The 18,663-nt window shown below is 44.7% G+C and overlaps 1 long non-coding RNA gene across 2 annotated transcripts; it reads right to left on the reverse strand.

Annotated features, from left to right (window-relative positions):
• Positions 1–7,887: 7,887 nt before the first annotated feature.
• Positions 7,888–17,284, reverse strand: LOC124100376 (uncharacterized). 2 transcript variants are annotated; one of them, XR_009227934.1, is made up of 3 exons: positions 17,177–17,284; positions 8,588–8,718; positions 7,888–8,447 (listed from the first exon to the last, which is right to left on the reverse strand). It is a non-coding gene; the product is annotated as an uncharacterized LOC124100376 (long non-coding RNA). The 2 variants fall into 2 exon arrangements; XR_006854257.2 differs by having other exon boundaries at positions 8,588–8,864; positions 17,177–17,242.
• Between the last annotated feature and the right edge of the window lie 1,379 nt (positions 17,285–18,663).

Raw genomic sequence — 18,663 nt, forward strand, 5'->3', positions numbered from 1 at the left:
TACCAGATTTCTTATTGATGACAAAAATGGGAGTATTATGGGGAGATACAGAAGGTTGTATATGTCCTTCTGCTAATTGTTGTTTGACCAGGTCATGGGCTGTTTGTATCTTTTCTTTAGTCAGGGGCCACTGAGGAACCCATACTGGTCTTTCTGATTTCCAAGTAATTTTTATTGTCTCAGTGGCCCTTTCTGAAAATCCAACCCATGTCTGTCTGTTCCTTGATCTATTTGTATTGGTGCTGCTATACCTTGTTCTTGTTTTTCTAATCTTTTTCCTTTCCTAAAACCTTGTCTAGTCATAATAGTGGGTGCATTTTTGTTGATGTTATTTGTTAATGTCAAACCTAATTGATCTAGGACATCCTGTCCCCATAAATTTACGGGAAGATGATCCAATACATATGGCTGTATAGTTCCTTCACATCCTTCAGGATCCTTCCAATCTAATACCATTGCACTTCTATGGGGATTAGTTGCCACTCCTAGGCCTCGAAGTATTTGAGTGGCTTGTTGTAATGGCCAATGTTTTGGCCATTCTTGACGAGAGATGATGCTAAGGTCTGCACCTGTATCCAGTAACCCATTAAATTCATGTCCTTGAATATTTAGTTTTAGCATGGGGCGAGAATGTAAATTTAAAGAAAGCATAGCCCAATCTACACCTGTGGAGCCTAATCCCTTGGAACCTCTTTCTACAGTACGACTGGAAAATTTATCATGTAGGCTGGGTATTATTAGTAACTGTGCTATTCTATCTCCTGGTGAAATTACTGATATACCCTTTGGAGAACTGGCTATAATTTTTATTTCACCTTCATAATTGGGATCAATTACCCCAGGACTTATCATAAGTCCTTTTAGAGTAGAAGAGCTGCGTCCCAATAATAAGCCTACTGTTCCTTTGGGAAGAGGTCCTTTTACCCCTGTGGGAATGATTTGAACTCCCATCTCTGGAGTTAGTACTGCTCTGGCGGAGGCGCAGATGTCCAACCCTGCACTCCCTCTGGTTTGTCTGATGAGGGATCTGATGGACAATGTGTCCTGGGCACTACCCTGATGGGGTTGCTGGGTTCCTCCAGTGCTCCGTATGTTTGTGGTTTTGGGCCCCGGAGCATTGGGCCCCCCTGTCCATTTTTTGGCAATGGAGCCCGATGCCTTTCTCCACGATATCGTGGATACACACCTGGTCCTTGTTCATTTTTTGATAATGGAGTACCCTCTATGGTGGTTTGAGAACGGCATTCATTAGCCCAATGTCTCCCTCTACGGCATCGTGGGCAAATACCTGGTATTCTACTCCTTTGATACCTAGTTTTGTTAAACCCTCCTCCAATGGGGCAATTCCTTTTAAAATGTCCTGTTTGTTCACAATTGTAGCATGTTCTTGGCCTGGCATCTAAAGCCTGTTTTTACTGCAGCTGCCACAATTTGCCCTTGTTCATTAATGTCTCTGGCATCTAAAGCCTGTTTTACTGCAGCTGCCATGACTTGCTCTTGTTCATTAATGTCTCTATATAATTTAATATATGTGTTTAAATCTTCATGTTTCCATGGTCTAATGATATCTCTGCACCAATGATTCGCTTGCTCATAAGCCAGGTGTTTTAGTAATGGCATTGCTTGTTCTGTATTCCCAAAAACTCTGCTAGCTGTTTGAATAAGCCTACCTACAAATTCAGCATAAGGTTCATTAGCTCCTTGTATTACCTTAGATAATTGACCTTGTAAACCTCCATGTCCTTGTAAAGTCTTCCGTGCCTTAATTGCATCTGCAGCAATTTGTGCCTATACACCAGGATCATATGCAATTTGTTGCTGCTGATCCTCATAAGGTCCCTTTCCTAACAACAAATCTAGATTTCTCTGAGGATAACCAGCTGCTGCATTTCACCTAGCCGTCTCCTTGCAAAATTCCTCATTGGCAACCTTCCATAACAGGTATTGTCCTCCATTTAGCACAGCTTTACACATATTAGCCCAATCTGCTGGCGTCATGTTCAAGTTGTTAATGGATTCGACCATGCTTATAGTGAAGGGTGCTTGAGGACCATAGGTTGTTACAGCCTCTTTTAGCTGCTTCACTGTTTTGAAATTTAAAACTTGGTAAAATCGCTGCCCTCCTGCCTCAAATACATGGCATGTTAATATTTGAGATCTTGTCTCAGGATCCCAACTATCAACTGCGGGGGTTGGGGACCTCCCAGCATATGGAGGTGGCCTTGTTAGTTGGACACTTACGTCCTCTGGTGATAGAAAGGTGTTAGTAGCAGTCTCCTGTTGTAACTTTCCCCCTGATGGCTTTTTCTGTTTTACACTTTTTTCTCTGTCTGACTAGCTTGAGAAGCCTTCTCTTTTACTTGAATCTTTTCCTCTGTCTGACTAACTTGAGAGACCTTCTCTTTTACTTGAATCATTATGTCTTCTTCTTCCTCTACCATTGTCTGAACTGAAGGCTTTGGACTAAGCAAACAAGATATGAACGTCCACAATGGCAATGTGCCAACTGGCAGAGTCCCTGGGCTTTTCTTTTCTATTCTTTTTAAATCTTCACCATGATAGTTCCATTGTGATATATGTAACAACTCCTCCTTAAAAAGCCATGGGCTACATTTTTGTATTGTATCAACGTATGCCCTGACTGTTCTTGATTTTACTGGGATGCCTCCTTCCTCTAACAATTTACTTAACACTCTTTCAGTTTGTTTTTTACTAATTTCTGATCCCGTATTTCTACTATAATACAACCCAACAAGATAACGCCTAACAAAACTGAAACTGAGTGAAACAAAATTGGAACAACACAAAATCATAATAATAGCCTCCTGAAATGTCCATCCGTCCTTTCTCCCTATCTGTTCCTCAGATGTGAACGGTTTTTCTTCCATCTTACACATCTCCAGGGACAGGCAACTTAAAACAAAAGTGAAACAAAATAACATAAGAAGAATCTTAAAATGGCTACCCATCCTCTCGCCCTGCCCTCAGGGGCGAGCAGTTCACTTACCCTCAGTCGCTCCCCGTGCGAGCCACCGAATGCCGCAGTCTGGCTGGGCACAATCAGGAGCCACTTGTCAAAAGAAACTAACTTTATTTTTAGAACCACACACGCCAAACAAAACAGCCTCTCAGGAAAAACCCTCAGAGCCTCAACTGCCACCACCGGCTTTCCACAAGCCTCTCTCTCCCACACAAGCTTCTCTCCACCTCCCACAATCCTCCTGCTCTTGAGGCCGATTGGCTGGGTCACATGGGCAGAGCCAAAAAAGTCCCCCAATGAGCAGCTCTGTGGTCTGAAAGGGCAGGGAAACAGCCCAATGAGCATCACTGCATAGGAGCCAATCAGCTAGATGTTGCTGGGGCTGAGGAGCCAATCAGCTAGATATTGCTGGGGCCGCTGTGAGCCAATCATCAGCCGGCAGCTGGAAGTTTGCTGGCAGCTGGAAGTTTGCTGGGGCCCCTTCGGCTGTGGCTCTCAACATCTCCCCCTCTCTGTTTAAACAACAGAGAGAGAAGTCCACCAGGCAGCCCACAGATGAGGTAGAAAGTCACAAGTAAGTGCTGCTCTGTTCCTCCTGGACCATGGGAGGGATCAGGGAATTGGGCCCTTTGTTCTCTATCCTAGCTCTTCCTGCAGAGATGGGGTAGTGAAAGGTGCACAAAGGTCCATGGTGATTCCTGTTGTAACTCAAGTAATCTTTTCTTGATCAGGATTTGACTTTTGTGTTTCAGAAGAATTTGAAGTATAATTAGAATTTTTATCAGGTTTTCCCATTCTTAGTTTTCTTAATCTATTTCATTTTTATGTTTCCATTTTTATATTTCAATGGGGTAAAAATTTCCCAGAAATCCTTACTTAAATAATGTTAGTTAACCTAGTCATCAATTAAAGAAAAAAAATTATTGTGAAATTGATTTAAGACATAAAAAATTATTTAATGAGACCATTCATTTAAATTTGAAGGATTGAGTTTTCTAACTGCTCTGCAATATTTTCCTTATGTTACACTAAGAAATTATTATAATTTTAGTTGTATTCTTGATGGAATATGTTAAGTTGGAAGTGGAAACTTCAAGCACAGTGTATTTTCCTAAGTAGGATAGTTTGTTCATTTAATTCAAATCTTTTTTAAAAAAATTCTATTATACAATATTATAACACTTGTTAATGGATCACTGTAGTTAGTAGAAAACAATTTGAAACAGATGAAATGAAGCATAATGGCTCCACCTTTACCCTGGAACATGGAGTCCTTCCTTGTCATTCATGTGTGCTTGGCTTGGACCATCATCATTTCTTTAGGTTTTTCTTTATTTTCACCATTTGTGTCCATGTAGGATACAGGTTTGGCTGTCTCTAGTCTAGATGTTTAAAACTCAGTAACAAAACTGGAACCCATACATTATATTCAGTTTACAAAATGAACTTCCACTTTCACTTAGGATTAGCAGGCCTCAGCAGACCATCAAAATCACTGCACTAAGGACAGAAGCAAATAATCATAAAATAACCACTTTATAATCAAGCTTGTCACACTCAGAAGCCTTGGAAGAAATGAAAAGGAGACCTACAATTTCTGAGACATATTAGACCTTTTAGGTGAGCTGAAATTCATCATTTTTTGTGTTTTTCCTCTTTAACATCTTGAGTGTCCCCAGCACTCTGGCATGGCCCTGGCAGAGGGGTTGCCTTAGGGAAGAGGACCTGACTGGGCTTTGGAAGTAGCCTTGAGCTGTGAGGTTGACTGACATGGCTGAGTCCTCCACAGCAGGCTGGGTTTCTCCTGTGGGCATTCGCTAAGGTGTGTGGGGGGTGGCAGGATGTCAAGTCCTCATGGGGCCTCCTCTCTTGTGATTCTGCACTGACTATCTCTCTATGTGTTAGGGACATGGCCTTGGGCTTCTGTATGTCTGCTCAATCTCCAAGCTCAGCTCTGCCTCCTGGTCAACCTCCTATCCATCTTGTCCACATAGTCCCTCCTGAGCGACCATTCTCTCTGGACTCATCCCAGGTCTATCTTGTGGGAAGGGTCACCTGCTGGGAACTCTCCCCTGCCCCCTGTGTGGACTAGGATTGTGTGATGTGAGAGAAGCACATTATGGCAGGAGCTTCACTGACCCTTGAGTCACTGGCCCACTGGAGGGTGCAGGACACACCACATTTCCATGAGGCTTGCAGTGGGCAAGGACAATCTTGAGGGCAAGGCAGGGTCTGTGACATTTGAGATCCTTTCTGAGAAACAGAAGAGATTCCATCTGGCTTTCTTAGTAAAGTCCAACCCCAGCAGTGTGCCCATCCCAGCCAATAAGGGCCACGGTTGTGTGCTGAACAAGACTTGATCTTTACAATGCCCTACACCTTCTCATTCAGTGCCAAGGCCCTAAGAGTAATAGTATTTTTCTCCATTTGAGCAAGTATTGCATTATATATTCTTACACCCACCCATAGTTTTTGGAATGTGGCATCTATTTTAAGTCTGTAATTCTTTCATACTTTGCTAATTACTTAAAAATATATACATGGATTCATACCCTCCCTTTCCATTTCAGAACCCATGACTGAATCTGGTCAAAGGTATCAACATGAGGCCTCCCTGGGAGAGTGCTGTAAAATGCTGAGCCTGACCCTGAGCTGGAGAAAGCTGTGGGCCAGAGATAAATGAAGTGCAAATAAGGGTGAGGGAGAGGAAGTCATCAGAGCCCTGCTCAAGTCCAGCTGTGTGCAGATGAGGTTTACATGAAAATAAATGCTAAAGAAAACACATACTTTTTTGTTGCCACAAACCACCTAATTCTTCGTCTGGTCCTGGTGAAGGCACTTGATGGGAGGGAAGCCCAGCCTGAGCTGTCATTCAGCTCCCATTCCATCTTTCTGGGTTGACCAGAGGCTCCTGAAGACCCTATACCCTCCCTCCTGCTCCTGCCCTGCCCCTCTGATGAGGTCTTAAAAAGAGCTTGAGCTCTAAGCTGGATACATGGTCCAGAGTCCATGACTACACTCTGTGCCCCTGAGATCCCAGGATATTTCTCTCCAACAGACAGATAATCTATGGTGCCTCTCACCTGACAAGCAGCATACATGGCAGCTGGGCCACCTAGCTTATAGCTTAATTTTTATAGTTAATTTTTATAGCTTGCTCAGATCAATAACACCAGCCTCCTCAGCCTCCACTGTCCTGAAGTCCAGCATGAAATCTGTCCCTGATTCTCTGCCACTGAAGTTGCCTGAGACCCAGAGTCAATTGGAAGCCCAAAAGGTCAGAAGCCACACAGACTCTCCCACCATCTGTAAGAATCAATGTATCCATCTGTCTGTTGAAGGCTCTGGGTGGACCTGCAGGAGGTGGATGGGTGGGAGGCAGGAGGGAGGAGCCTGGGTCATCACAGTAGAACCTGTGGGTCCTCCAATGAGAGAGAAATGGAAGGTTATGCTACCAATATGAGCCATGTTCATGATTTCTCTCCCAACCTTAGTCTCAGGCTATTGTGGGGTGTGTGTGTATGTCTGTGTGTGTGAAAGTGTGTGTGTGTGTGTGTGTGTGTGTGTGTGTGTGTGTGTGGAGAGAGAGAGAGAGAGAGAGAGAGAGAGAGAGAGAGAGAGAGAGAGAGAGAGAGAAAGACCTGATTTGGGTCATGTTCCAAAATTACACAAATTCTAATGGGTTATGGACTTGCCAGGTGAAAGGTGTCTCCAGAAGTCACCAAAGACCCCCTATCTTCCTATATCCCAGTATCCACTGGTACAAAAATCTATATCTCCTAAAAATATTCCTCCATTGTATAAATCAAAATTCACATGGCCCATCCTGGAGAGAAAACCTGCATATATAACATACAGAAAGAGCACACGTGGGCAGCTGTGGGGCCCCAGGGCTCACCATCCTCCCCATTCTCCCTCACCATTCCCTCTGTCCTCACCAGGGAGCCAGAGCAGCAGCAGCCCCAGGAGATGAGCAAGAGCCTCATTTTGAGAAGCCAAGGTAAGGAGTCCTGGTGAGTCAAGGCCAGGTTAGAGCTGAGCTCTTATCTTAGACAATTTCTCAGATGCCAGTCCCCTGGAGGGTGCAGCTGTGTGCTGGGGACCAGCAGGACGTGGACTCTGCCCTTTGAACAAATGACATAAAATGTGTTGTGTGTTTGGAGGAAAAACAGATCTCATTGCTTTTTACTTTTTGGAAACTTATATTCAACTTTACTAGCTAAGCATGTCCATTCAGATACCAAAATCCCCACTAGAGTCATCAAAAAGTTTCAAATTTGGAGCATTTTGGATGCTGGATGTTAGGAAAGAGGATGCTCATCTTGACCTAGAATAGATTGACATACAACAGAGTGGAAAGCACAGGGTGTGCCTGAGAGGAAGATGTTGTAACTGTGTGTGTGTGTGTGTGTGTGTGTGTGTGTGTGTTTGATTGTGTGTGTGTGTGTGCGCACACATTAGCAGTGATGTCAGAACAGGTGGTCACCAGCATTGCCTTGCCTTTCTCTATTTGCATCTCAGTCAAGAAGCCAGAAGCCTCAAAAGGAGAGAGTCCATGATGGACCCTAATCCAGGGCTGCAGGTCCATGATTCCCTGAGAGGCAGCAGGTGCAAGTCCAGGTCCAAAGACCAAAGGACTTGGGGTCGATTTCCAAGCCTGGTGGCAGAAGAAGCTCATGCTCTGGAGGAGGAAGAGCTTGAGAAGATCAAATATGAGCATCCCCTGTTTCTCCTGCAGTCTTCCTGGCCCAGGCCACTGAGCTGAGCCTCCTACACTCAGGAAGGGTTTCCTCACTTGGTCCCCTGATCATGACACCTAACTTCCTGGACATACTAATGCTCCAGGCATCTGTCCATCCACCCCAGCTGATACCACACTGTGTACTTCACAGAATCATGACAAAATAGCACAGAGGAAACAAGCTTTACTCTGGATTACACCAGGAAATGAATTGTCTTCTCTGAGTTGCTGGGGCTGAGGAAAAGCAAGGGACCACTGGAAAAAGAATCCTCCCACTTCCCCTCTAGGAAACCCTCACTGTGACCTCAGAGCCTGGTGACTCTGAGCAGTGCCCTCAGCAGGTGGATGCCGAAGGAGAAGAACCTGGGGCAGCCTAGCCTCACACTTCTGCTCCCTGGGAGGTTTTTGTCATGGCCTGTGTCACTGTGGGAGGGGAACTGCTACCTTGTTGACAGAAATAAGTGGCAACATCTTCAGGCCCCAGACTGCTGATGGTGAGAGTAAAATCTGTCACAGATCCACTGCCACTGAACCTCGAGGGGACCCTAGATTGCAAAGTGTTTGCATATGTGATGAGGAGCTTAGGAGCTTGTTCTCATTTCTGCTTATGCCAGTGTAAAAAATCGCTAATGTCCTCACTGGCCCTGCAGGTGATGGTGACTCTGTCTCCTTGAGATGCAGACAGGGGTGAAGGAGACTGGGTCATCTGGATGTCACATCTGGAACCTGACATTGAAAACATTAAATAAATAAATAAATAATAAAATTAAAACCTCACTAATTATGATACAAGACTCCATCCTCCAAGTGACAGGCATCACTGACCAGAGGGGGATAAGCAAATCCCCAGTACTGTCCCTCCTTACCTGAAAGGCAGAGCAGCAGGAGCCCCAGGACCTGAGCAGGGACCCTTATGGCCATGCTGTTTCCTGACCGGGATGACTCCTGCACAGGGTGTGAGCAGCCTCTTAAGAAGTCCGCAGGACAATGGGCTGTGCTGTGGGAACATGTAAATCAGCAGGGCTGGGCAGGCTGGGCACAGCTGCAGGGCTGCTCATCTGACACTCAGCACAGGCCAGATGTGCCCATTGTCCCAGTTCAGTTGAGAGCAGCACAGATGTGCCAGAGCAGAATATGATTCACCTGGAACACACAGGACACAACCAGAATACTCTCCTGTGAGGAGTGACTTATTGCTTTCTTCATGATCCAGGAAAGGCTTTTCTTGTGTCTCCTAAGGACATTTTTTTTTTCTTTTATTACTGACCTTAGGAACAGGAGAAATAAGGGGGAAAGAGACATTTTGTGCTTAGGATGTGAAAAGAGCCCTGAAGGCAGGAAGAAAGTAGAATATGTAAACTCTGTGATGTGGTTTAGGTTTCTCTACACATTGGCCTTGCTGGACCAGGAGGCCAGGGTGGGATAGAACCCAGTATGATTCTGCCCTTCCTTCCTCAGTGTCCCCAAGACACACTTAGACATGTGGTGTTTCCTCCCGTCCTGAGAAGAGCAGGCAAAGCCTACACAGGCCCTTTCCTAAGTGTCTTTCTGGAAAGGTTAGAGTAATTTTAGAAGCAAGTTTTAGTTCCTTTCATAGCTTTAGTGAAGATGAAGCTCAGCCCACCCTGGGCCCGTGTGTACTGAACAGTGACCTGCTCCTTGATGAGGGCTCTGGGGACATCCTGGGGACAGCACTGGAATTGTAACACCTCTCTCTTCCACTTCTGTCTCCTCCTCTCTGGACACCTCCAAGTCTGGTCACAATCACTGAATGGGCTCTCAGTGTGTTTTCTTCCCTCTTTGAATTCATAAGGACAGTCCATCCTCCTTGCTCATCTGGGGCACCCTCAGAGCAGGGACTTGTCCTCTCACCAGCCTGATCCTCTGCTGACCTGTATTCTGACTGCACTCCGTGAATCCCTGGGGGAAAGTTCCCTGTGTTTGGTTGTGGATATTATAGTCACAAAGTAGATCAGAAACCCTACCTGAGCTTGCATCTGGGGAGATACAGCCCATGTAGAGAGCCCTGGATCCCTGTGGAACTGAGTGCAGGGCAGAGCACCCAAGCCTTTGTGGCCCCCATGGGATGGGATCTCTCCTGTCCCAGGGCTTCTAGATCAGTTTTCTTGGATTGTTTATTTTCTGGTGTGTTGTCATGAGCTGCCCATGGGCTGCGTGTGGATTGTGCATAGTAGACTTCTGAGGGGACAGGTCTGGCACTGCAAAGTCCCTGTCAGGGATTAATCACATGATGCAGGTGCACCTCACCCTCTAGCTTTGCCTAAGATCCCACATAGCACCTGAGGTGGGTGTGACCTGCCAAGATGTCAATCAGTCTGCTGACCACAAGACTCATGAAGCAAGACCCCACCTTTGAAAACTTTTCCCTTCCTCTGATGTCCCTCCCTATAAAATAAAGAAAATGTGAGCTCTCTATCTCCTTTTTTTTTTCCAGCATGGAGGTTTGGCCCTTATGGTCAAAGAGCTGTCCTGATGTTGATGTCAAAATTTTTTCTGTGATGTGGTTTTTTGCCACCTTCTTCTTAGATTAAACTTGCAGCCAGTCCATTGAAGCCCAGTTTGTCTCACCTGTGCAGGTCGTGGTCAAGAGTGTGTTAGCTCTCTAGTGATGGGTGTGGGGAGCATCAATAGGCAGGATCTATACCTGGGGTCCAATGTCTTGACCATGGATATTTTATCCCCAATTCATGAAGTGGTTTCTCTCCCTTTATTACCAGGTGAGATTCTCTAGGAAACTCAAGTGACCAATCTCCCCAAGAAATTGTCCTTCTGCTGAAAAACAAAGGCTTATCAGTTTAGCAGGAATTCATAAGCCAGACTGGTCTTGGGCAGTGGATGTCTTGGCTGTGTGACACCCATGAGATGCCAAAGATGTGGTTTTGTCAAAGAAAGAAGGGGCCTAAGGGACCCTGCATGGTGCAGGTATAGGGGTGGGGGCTGTGGTGGTTTCTGGTCTACAATTGCCAACCCACCTACTGCTTCTGACCCAATCCCTTCCAGAGCCTCTGTGAGACATTTGCAGCTAACAGGGGCTCTCATGCCCAGGGCCAGCTCTCAGCAGTTGGGTGGGGTCACCCATGGACCAAAGGAGTAGCAGGGAAGGTCCCAAGGTGCTTCAGCTCCAGGTGCCACCAGACACTGGCCCTCTCTCCTCAGCCTCTGCAGGTAGTGAGCAAGGGAGAGACCTACCCTGGCCCCTGAGGACCCCTGCTCAGATCCTCATCTTCCCTTTGGAGTCCTGGGGCTCCAGGGTCACCTGTGACTAGTGTGTTCTCTGCCCAGGTGAGAGTGGCTTATATTTTTCTTTCTTAATCAAAAACAGGTTTATTGGATTTTTTTTTTTATGGAAAACAGACCCACTTGGAGGTGGGCTAGGAGGATGGTGACCCTGGGCATCTGCAGGGGAGGATGTGTCAGGAGATTCATCCCTGGCTGAGGTCTGGAGTCTGCTGTGGCCTGGGAGGTTCAGCACATGACAGCTGTGACTCATCCCAGCCACTAATATGAGGACATAGAAATAGGAGGAGGAAGTGAAGGTGTTCAAGGTCACCTACATAGAAACACTCTACAGAGGTCAAGTTAAAGAATAAAACAGATTTTTTTGCACCCCAAGAAAAGATCAGAAAGTCACTTGTGAAGGGAGAAGAAAAGAACAATAAGTAAGGAATATCATGCACATTTATGCCTTTTCAGCATTTTTAATGTTGGCTCTTCTAGCTGTGGACTGTGGCCAATTAACTAGTGACTGTTATTTGAATTATTTTGAAAAGGTTATCAATTACTGTAGGCCTGGTTTATTTTATACACTGCAGAAGTAATATATATATATATATATATATATATATATATATATATATATATATATGCTTTTCAATGAACAATATTCTTCTGAGATCTCAGGGCCCTTGCTGTTCCCAGGGGCACTTTGTGGTCTTTGCTTTTGCTGAGCTTTATTGGTCATGGGTATCCCACCTCCCACCTCAGATGCATCTCCAGATGCCCCTGTGCTTTCCTGGAAACACAGAGGGGAAGAGTCACACACTCTACACACCTCTCACCACAGCAGACCCACACATAGCTCATCAGGGTTGAAATGATTCTTCCCAATTTCATTCATGCAGCCACTGTTTCCTTCATGGTCAGGTACCCAGGACCACAAGGACATCAAAGCCTAGATCACACACTGGCTCAAGTGCACTTGACCTCATGTCAGGGCTTTAACTTGTTCCAGCAAATTCTGCCATAAACTTGAAAACCCTAAAACATCAGAGAATGTCTGGGCTTATATTGAAAAAAGAATGATAAATTCCACTAAACTTGAGGTACAATTACCTTCACATTTGAAAAAATATCTATTGGGAAATGGAAAAGAAAGTTACAAGAGCAACAAGGATTTTTTGAAGTGATACAAAGATAGCTTGTTTGTAAAATATTGATAAAGTTTTAATGCAATCCAATAGAGGAGGGAGAGAGCCCAGGAGGGTGGTGCTTCATGCAAGGGTCAATCTTGGGAAGGCAGTTGGGACTGAGGATCAGCCTCAGGACCAGGTGACTAATTACAGCTCTCTTTTCTTGAGTTTTGACCTGAAGGAAGTGGGGAAGCACTCTACATGGACCTAGAGTACATGGAATAGAACTTGAAAATATTGTGCTTCCAATCCAGTTCACAGAGATCACACACATGCACACCTGGTGTCCTATAGAAGCTCCCCCTCACTCAGCTTATTTTCACATTTGAATTCAATACACCTGGCACAATTCCAGGCTATAAGTGTGATGTTCTACTCTATGAAATTTTTTTGTGCAGATAACTGGTGAGTGTGTCTATGAGAAGCCACAGTGTAGAAATATCAATTTAATTTTTTTTTTTTTTTGCAATTTTGGGGAAAAAATTGTGCAATGCTGAAAAATAAATGACTAAAAAGTGATATAATTTTATAAACTAATTTGTGAAAATTATTAACAAATATCATCAACTGAGATCCAAATTTGTATTTTCAATGTTGGGGTTTTATGCCAAATATCATTTTGAAAAAGTGAAAGAGTAGATAGAAAACACTTTATTCTAAGATGCAGATGACACCTCTGGGAATCAGAAGATTCAGAGCAAAGTTTTAATACATGTATAGAGAACAGGTGTCTAGTACCAAGTTTCTCTCTTACCCTACACCTCATCATGAGCTCACTCTGAGAACCACAAGGGTTGTCCTCATCAGTTAATGCCAATGGGTGTGGGGGGTGTGGAGAGGTTTTGACTTGAATGCATTAGCATCATAAGGTGGCACAGGTAAGGTGACTTTCCCCACAGTAAAGCCAGAATGATGGGTGGCTCTGATTTATTTTATCAAGGAGAATGTTCTTCCAAGGAGAGTATGCCTCCTGGGCCTATCAGGATAAGAAACCTTTCTTTTGGGTGAGCTGTGGCCCTTGTAGACCAGAAGTCAAAGCACTGGCACTAAATAGGAGCTTTCTAGAAATTAAGAATTATAGCCCATATTTAAGAAGAGTGTATGGTCACAAGCTCTGTGTGGAAAGATATGTGTCCTTGTCAAAAATCTGTGCATGAATTCCTGGAAAGCAGGTTGGTTCAGGTCATGGAGGGAGAAGACAGAAATCAGAGTCCCACTGATCCTGAGAAGATAAACACTTGTCAAATACAAATGAGAATTGTCCTCAAAAGAAGATAGAGTAAAATTGGGAACAATCAGAAGAAACAAAAATAGGGAAGATACTTTAATTCCTGCCCCTGCAAACATAGGGCTCAGCAGAGGCAGCAGCTTTGCTGTGGCAGGCTAGTGATGGAAAGAGGAAAGGGAAAGGGCACAGTGAGGAGTTCTTAATTTTCTGCTCCATGACATACTTCCCTAAGATCATGTGCCATGTGTGGTATTTGGTTCCAGACCATGAGTCACTGTTTTAATAAAAAAAAAAAAAATTCTGCTAGAATCAAAACAGTTATATTGATGTCCTTGCATGTGCACTTCTGTGGATTGTGCTTTGGTTTCAACTTCAGGTGACCCCCTTCACCTACTGTGTTAATACAGGAGTATTCAGAGGTGAAATGACAAGAAGAGGAAAGCTGAGGTTATTCTGGCTGTCCTGGCCTGAGTGGACTAACTGGGTGGTGACTGAGGGCAGGGAGTGTGGCTGGAGCAGGTGGTCACTAGGGGTGAGCCCTAGAATGTGCATCCTCCCTCAGGCCCCTTCCTGCTCTCCTTGCACTTCCTGGCCACCATGGGTGAAGCATCAATCCTTATACATACCCTTCTGCCCTGAAGTTCTGCCCACCTGGGCCCAGAACAATGGGGTCAGCTGACCATGGACTGACTTTCTGAACCAATGTACTTAAATAAACGTTTTCTCCTTTAAGTTACATGACTGTTGGAATTTTGTCCCACTGACAGGAAACTCACCACGAGTGATTAAGTGGATTTGCCTTGAATTCAGGCCTCTGTGTGGATGAAGGGCTTCCAAGGAGAATGTGCTTCCTGGGCCTAGCAGGATAAGAAACCTTTCTTTTGGGTAAGGTAGTGGCTCTCTGTAGACCAGAATTCAAAGCACTGGCACTAAATAGGAGCTTGTTAGAAGTTAAGAATTATAGGCCTATGAGGGGACCCAATACCAGTAATGTCCAAGTAAAAAAGAAAACATCCTTCATTATATGAAAACCTGGGTAAACTCACGTGAATGAGAGAAAGTTCAGTCAGTTCACATTAACTGAGTTGAAATGTATCTAAGGATTATCTGAACTGGATTTTAAAGCAGTCACCATAAAAGTGCATCAACGAGCACCTGCAAATATGTTGTAAAGAAATGAAAAACAATCAGAAAGCATCAACAAGAGTATTGAAACTGTGCAAAGGCAAAAAATGGAAGTTTCAGAAATGAAAAATGCATCCTCCACAATGAAAGCAGAGGTGAGCTCAACAGGTGAATGGAGCAGACAGAGGAAGGAGGCAACAGGAGGGACAGCAAAGGTCACACCAAGCTAGAGAACCCTGAGAAGGCAAATACACAGGGACTCAGAATGAACCAGGAGGTGCCTCTCAGCTCCCCTCACAGCCTCACTGCCAGCTTCTGAAGACAGAGACAGAATCCTTAGCTTTATGGGAGAAGCAACTAGAATCACCAGAGAATTTCTACCCAGAAAACAGGGAGGATAAGGGAAAGGACACACTTTCAAGTGCTGAAGGACAATTCTGATGAGCTAGAACTCTAGATCTAGGGAAATGTACTTCAGATACGAATGTAAAATTAAGAGCCCCTCAGGTGTAGAAAAACAAAGAGAATAATACATTGCTAACCCCAAAGTGGGTGCAAAGTGCTCTATAAAGAAATAATATGTGATAGGAACATGAATCTTGGAACACAGGGATGGAGAAGGACCAAAAAGGAAGGGACAAATGACAAGCATTTGACAGCTCAGATGACCACTGCACATTATGGACATATGTCCAAACATCACTATGACATCCCAAATCACCAGGGAAATGCAAATAAAAACACATGACAAGCACCTCTTGGAGTGAATGGCCAAATCCAGGAGGGGACAAACCCGCCATGGGCAGCAGGAACGCAGTACAGGCCCCATCCCTGTTGCTGAGCTGGTCCTGGCTGCAGTCACAAGCCACTCCCAGCAACTGAGTGTTCTGCGGAGTGTTGACAAGCTGTCTCCAAGATGAAAACATGATGTGCAGGACAGTGTGACAGATTCTGATAACACTAGGCATTCTGCTACCAAACAGGCAGCAATCATGCTCCTTATGTCTAATACATGTTAAACATGTGCTATGTGTTAACACAAATCTAAAAAAAAAAAAAACAAAACCAAAAAACCTGAACAGGAAAACTTATAGGAACTGTGTTCAGCATTGAAAACTTGGAGGACACAAGCCTGCCCTTCATTAGGGGGATGGATCAATACTGTCCAGAAGCCAGAAGTAGAGTCGAACTCAGCACTGAATAGAACACAGCTATTGAGAAGTCTGTAATGATTCTTGCCTCTAACCCCAGCAACTGGGAGGCTGAGGTAGAAGGAGCACAAGTTGAGGGCCATGTTCAGCAACTTAGCCAGGACCTAAAAACTTAGAACAAAACAAAACAAAAACAAAAAAACAAAAAACAAACAAAAAAACCCACTGAATCAAACCAAACAAACAAACCAATTTAAAAGAAAGAGGTCTGTGAATATGGGTAAGTGGTTGCACATGCCTGTATTAAGTACAAAATTAAAAAGAGAGAAAAAAAGAAAACAGCTATCATGTAATGAAAATCCATGAAGGAAGGAAACTTACATGCATAGCACTCAGGTGAGAGCCAGTTTGAACATCGTCCATGCTGTAAATTCCAGGCCCTGTCACTCAGCCCAGGAGAAATTACAGCATGGAAAATCATAAAGATCTGCAGCAGAGAGCTGGGTGAGGAGCAGCTGGAGCTCAGACAGTGTGAGGGCCGGACCTGCACTGTGCCAGGCCACACTGTTGGACACATGTCACTGTCCACTTGTCTAGTTCCACAGAATGCACAAAGTGACCCTGGTGTAACCTGTAGACATGGTCAGAGGTTGATAAATTATAACAGAAGCAAGAGAGTATGGGGTGGTGATGGAGGGGCTTTGGGAGCAGGGGGGACACAGGAGAACTCTTCACTTCACTCCTATTTTGCTGGGGACATAAACTATACTAAAAAATAAAGTGTAAAACATTCTTGTGTGGAATACATGGAGAGGCCTATATTTGGGCACAACCCTGATACTGCCTAATTCAGTCTGTTCAGGTCTTAAATTATTTTCTTTATCATATAGTGAGCTCATTGCCTGCTGGGGCTGAGCTGAAGGGTCAGGGTGCAGAGGAGCCCCCCAGGATCCTCTGACTGACCCTCCTTGTAGTTCTCAGGCCTGGCTGCCTCTGAGCTGTGCCCTCAGGAAGGGGAGGCAGCAGGAGGAGGAGCTGGGGCAGCCCAGCCTCACACTTCTTCTCCCTGGGAGGTTTTTGTCATGGCCTGTATCACCGTGGGAGGGTAACGGTTATATTGTTGACAGTAATAAGTGACAACATCTTCAGGCTCCAATTTGCTGATGGTGAAAGTGAAATCTGTTACAAGTCCACTGCCATTGAATCTCAAGGGGACCTCGGATTGTAAACCGGTTACAAGATCAATGAAGGTCTTAGGATCTTGGCCTGGCTTATGCTGATACTAGTATAAATAATTGCTAATGTCCTCATTGGCACTACAGGTGATGGTGACTCTCTCCCCACGAGAAACAGGCAAAGAGGATGGAGACTGGGTCATTGTGATGTCACATCTGACACCTGCCATTGGAAACATAAAAAATAATCCTTGTAAGTAGTGATGTTCCAAGAGGACTTTCCTGAGTAGCCATACAGCACTGACCACACTGTGATTAGTAAATCCCCAGTACTGTCCCTCCTTACCTGGGAGGCAGAGCAGCAGGAGTTCCAGGAGCTGAGCAGGAGCCCTCATGGCCATGCTGTGTCCTGACAGGGACTGACTCCTGCACAGGGTGTGAGCAGCCTCTTAAGAAGTCCTCAGGGCAGTTGGCTGTGCTGTGGGCACATGCAAATCAGCAGGGCTGGGCAGGCTGGGCACAGCTGCAGGGAGGGCTCCTCCTGGTCAATCAACACAGGCTCAGTATGTCCAGGTGTTCCAGGTCAGACCAGGGCATCTCAGATTTGCTTGGGGTGAACATGGGGCCACAAGACACACTCAGCCCCCTGAGCTGTGAGGGGTAATCTGTAGAATTTCCTGGTTGAAGACATATTGTTCTTGTGTTTTAAGTGGTAAGGCGAGATTGCAATAAATCACTAAGTGGATCTTAGAGCAGGAGACAGAAACGTTATCACCAGTTGGTGGTCCGGATCCAACAGCTGGTGGGCCAAGGTGGAGTTTGCAAGTCTACACCCTTTGACCCCCTCCTGGGGTTTGAATAGACCCTTTATAGTCCAAAACCATATTAAAACATAAGTGGCTATTATTATGATTTTAAACAATAAACAAGCGTCATGAGATATAAAATTATAAGCAGAAAAATGAGTGGGCCCAAACCTCCCTAGTTGACTACAGTTAAAAAAAAAAATGTAAGTAACATCTAGATAATTAATCTGACAGGGTACTTTGTCCAAGAAAAATGGGAACAAAGGAAAGGACATTTTTACAAGGCATAAGAATTGCCATTTTGTGTTGCCAAACTGCTGTGCCATCCACTGTCGAAGGGCACAGAGGCAGGGGTTCCCTGGGAGAAGCACTACTTACAGGACATGGAGTCTCAGGGCAAAATGAAGTGTGTTTGGTTGTTGGCCATGAATCCTGGCTCATAACATAAGCACAGTTCTGTGTTTCTGACCCTTGGGGGTTTAGGAGGCATTAATGAAACAAAGGGGTAGTTTATGCTTTAGAAGTAAAAACAGAAATAAAGGCAGCAAGAGAGGAAGATGTATAAACTCACTGAGGTGTTTGGGGTTTCTGGACATTGGCACAGTATGGGTAAGAAGTTGGGGAGGAGGGGACCCAACCATAGACCCAGCCCTCCCTGCCTCAGAGTCCCATAGAGCACACTCATACCCATCACAGTTATCATCTTCTCCAGACCAGCAGGTCTAAGCCTAGCCAGGCTCTACAACTTAAATATCTTTTAGGAAAAGTAAGAATAATTTACAAACTAGTGAAAGTACTTTAGCAGTTGAAGTTTGGAGAATATAGGGCATAGTTAGCATCTTAATAAAAACAGCAAAGATCCAGATTCTTTATATAATTCTACCTTACCAGTATGACCACAGGAGTTTTTTAATCTTGGTCTTAATGCCTCATGGCTTCAAGAGGGTTATAGTGTCTCTAAACATCATTTCCTCCATCAGTTCCACTTATAAGTTTTTTCAAGAATAAAGCAGGTCAAAGTTATTTA

Source organism: Marmota monax, unplaced genomic scaffold, assembly GCF_021218885.2.
Source record: "Marmota monax isolate L192 unplaced genomic scaffold, Marmota_monax_Labrador192_F-V1.1 WCK01_AAM20220418_F8-fsc00388, whole genome shotgun sequence".
NCBI lineage: Eukaryota > Metazoa > Chordata > Mammalia > Rodentia > Sciuridae > Marmota > Marmota monax.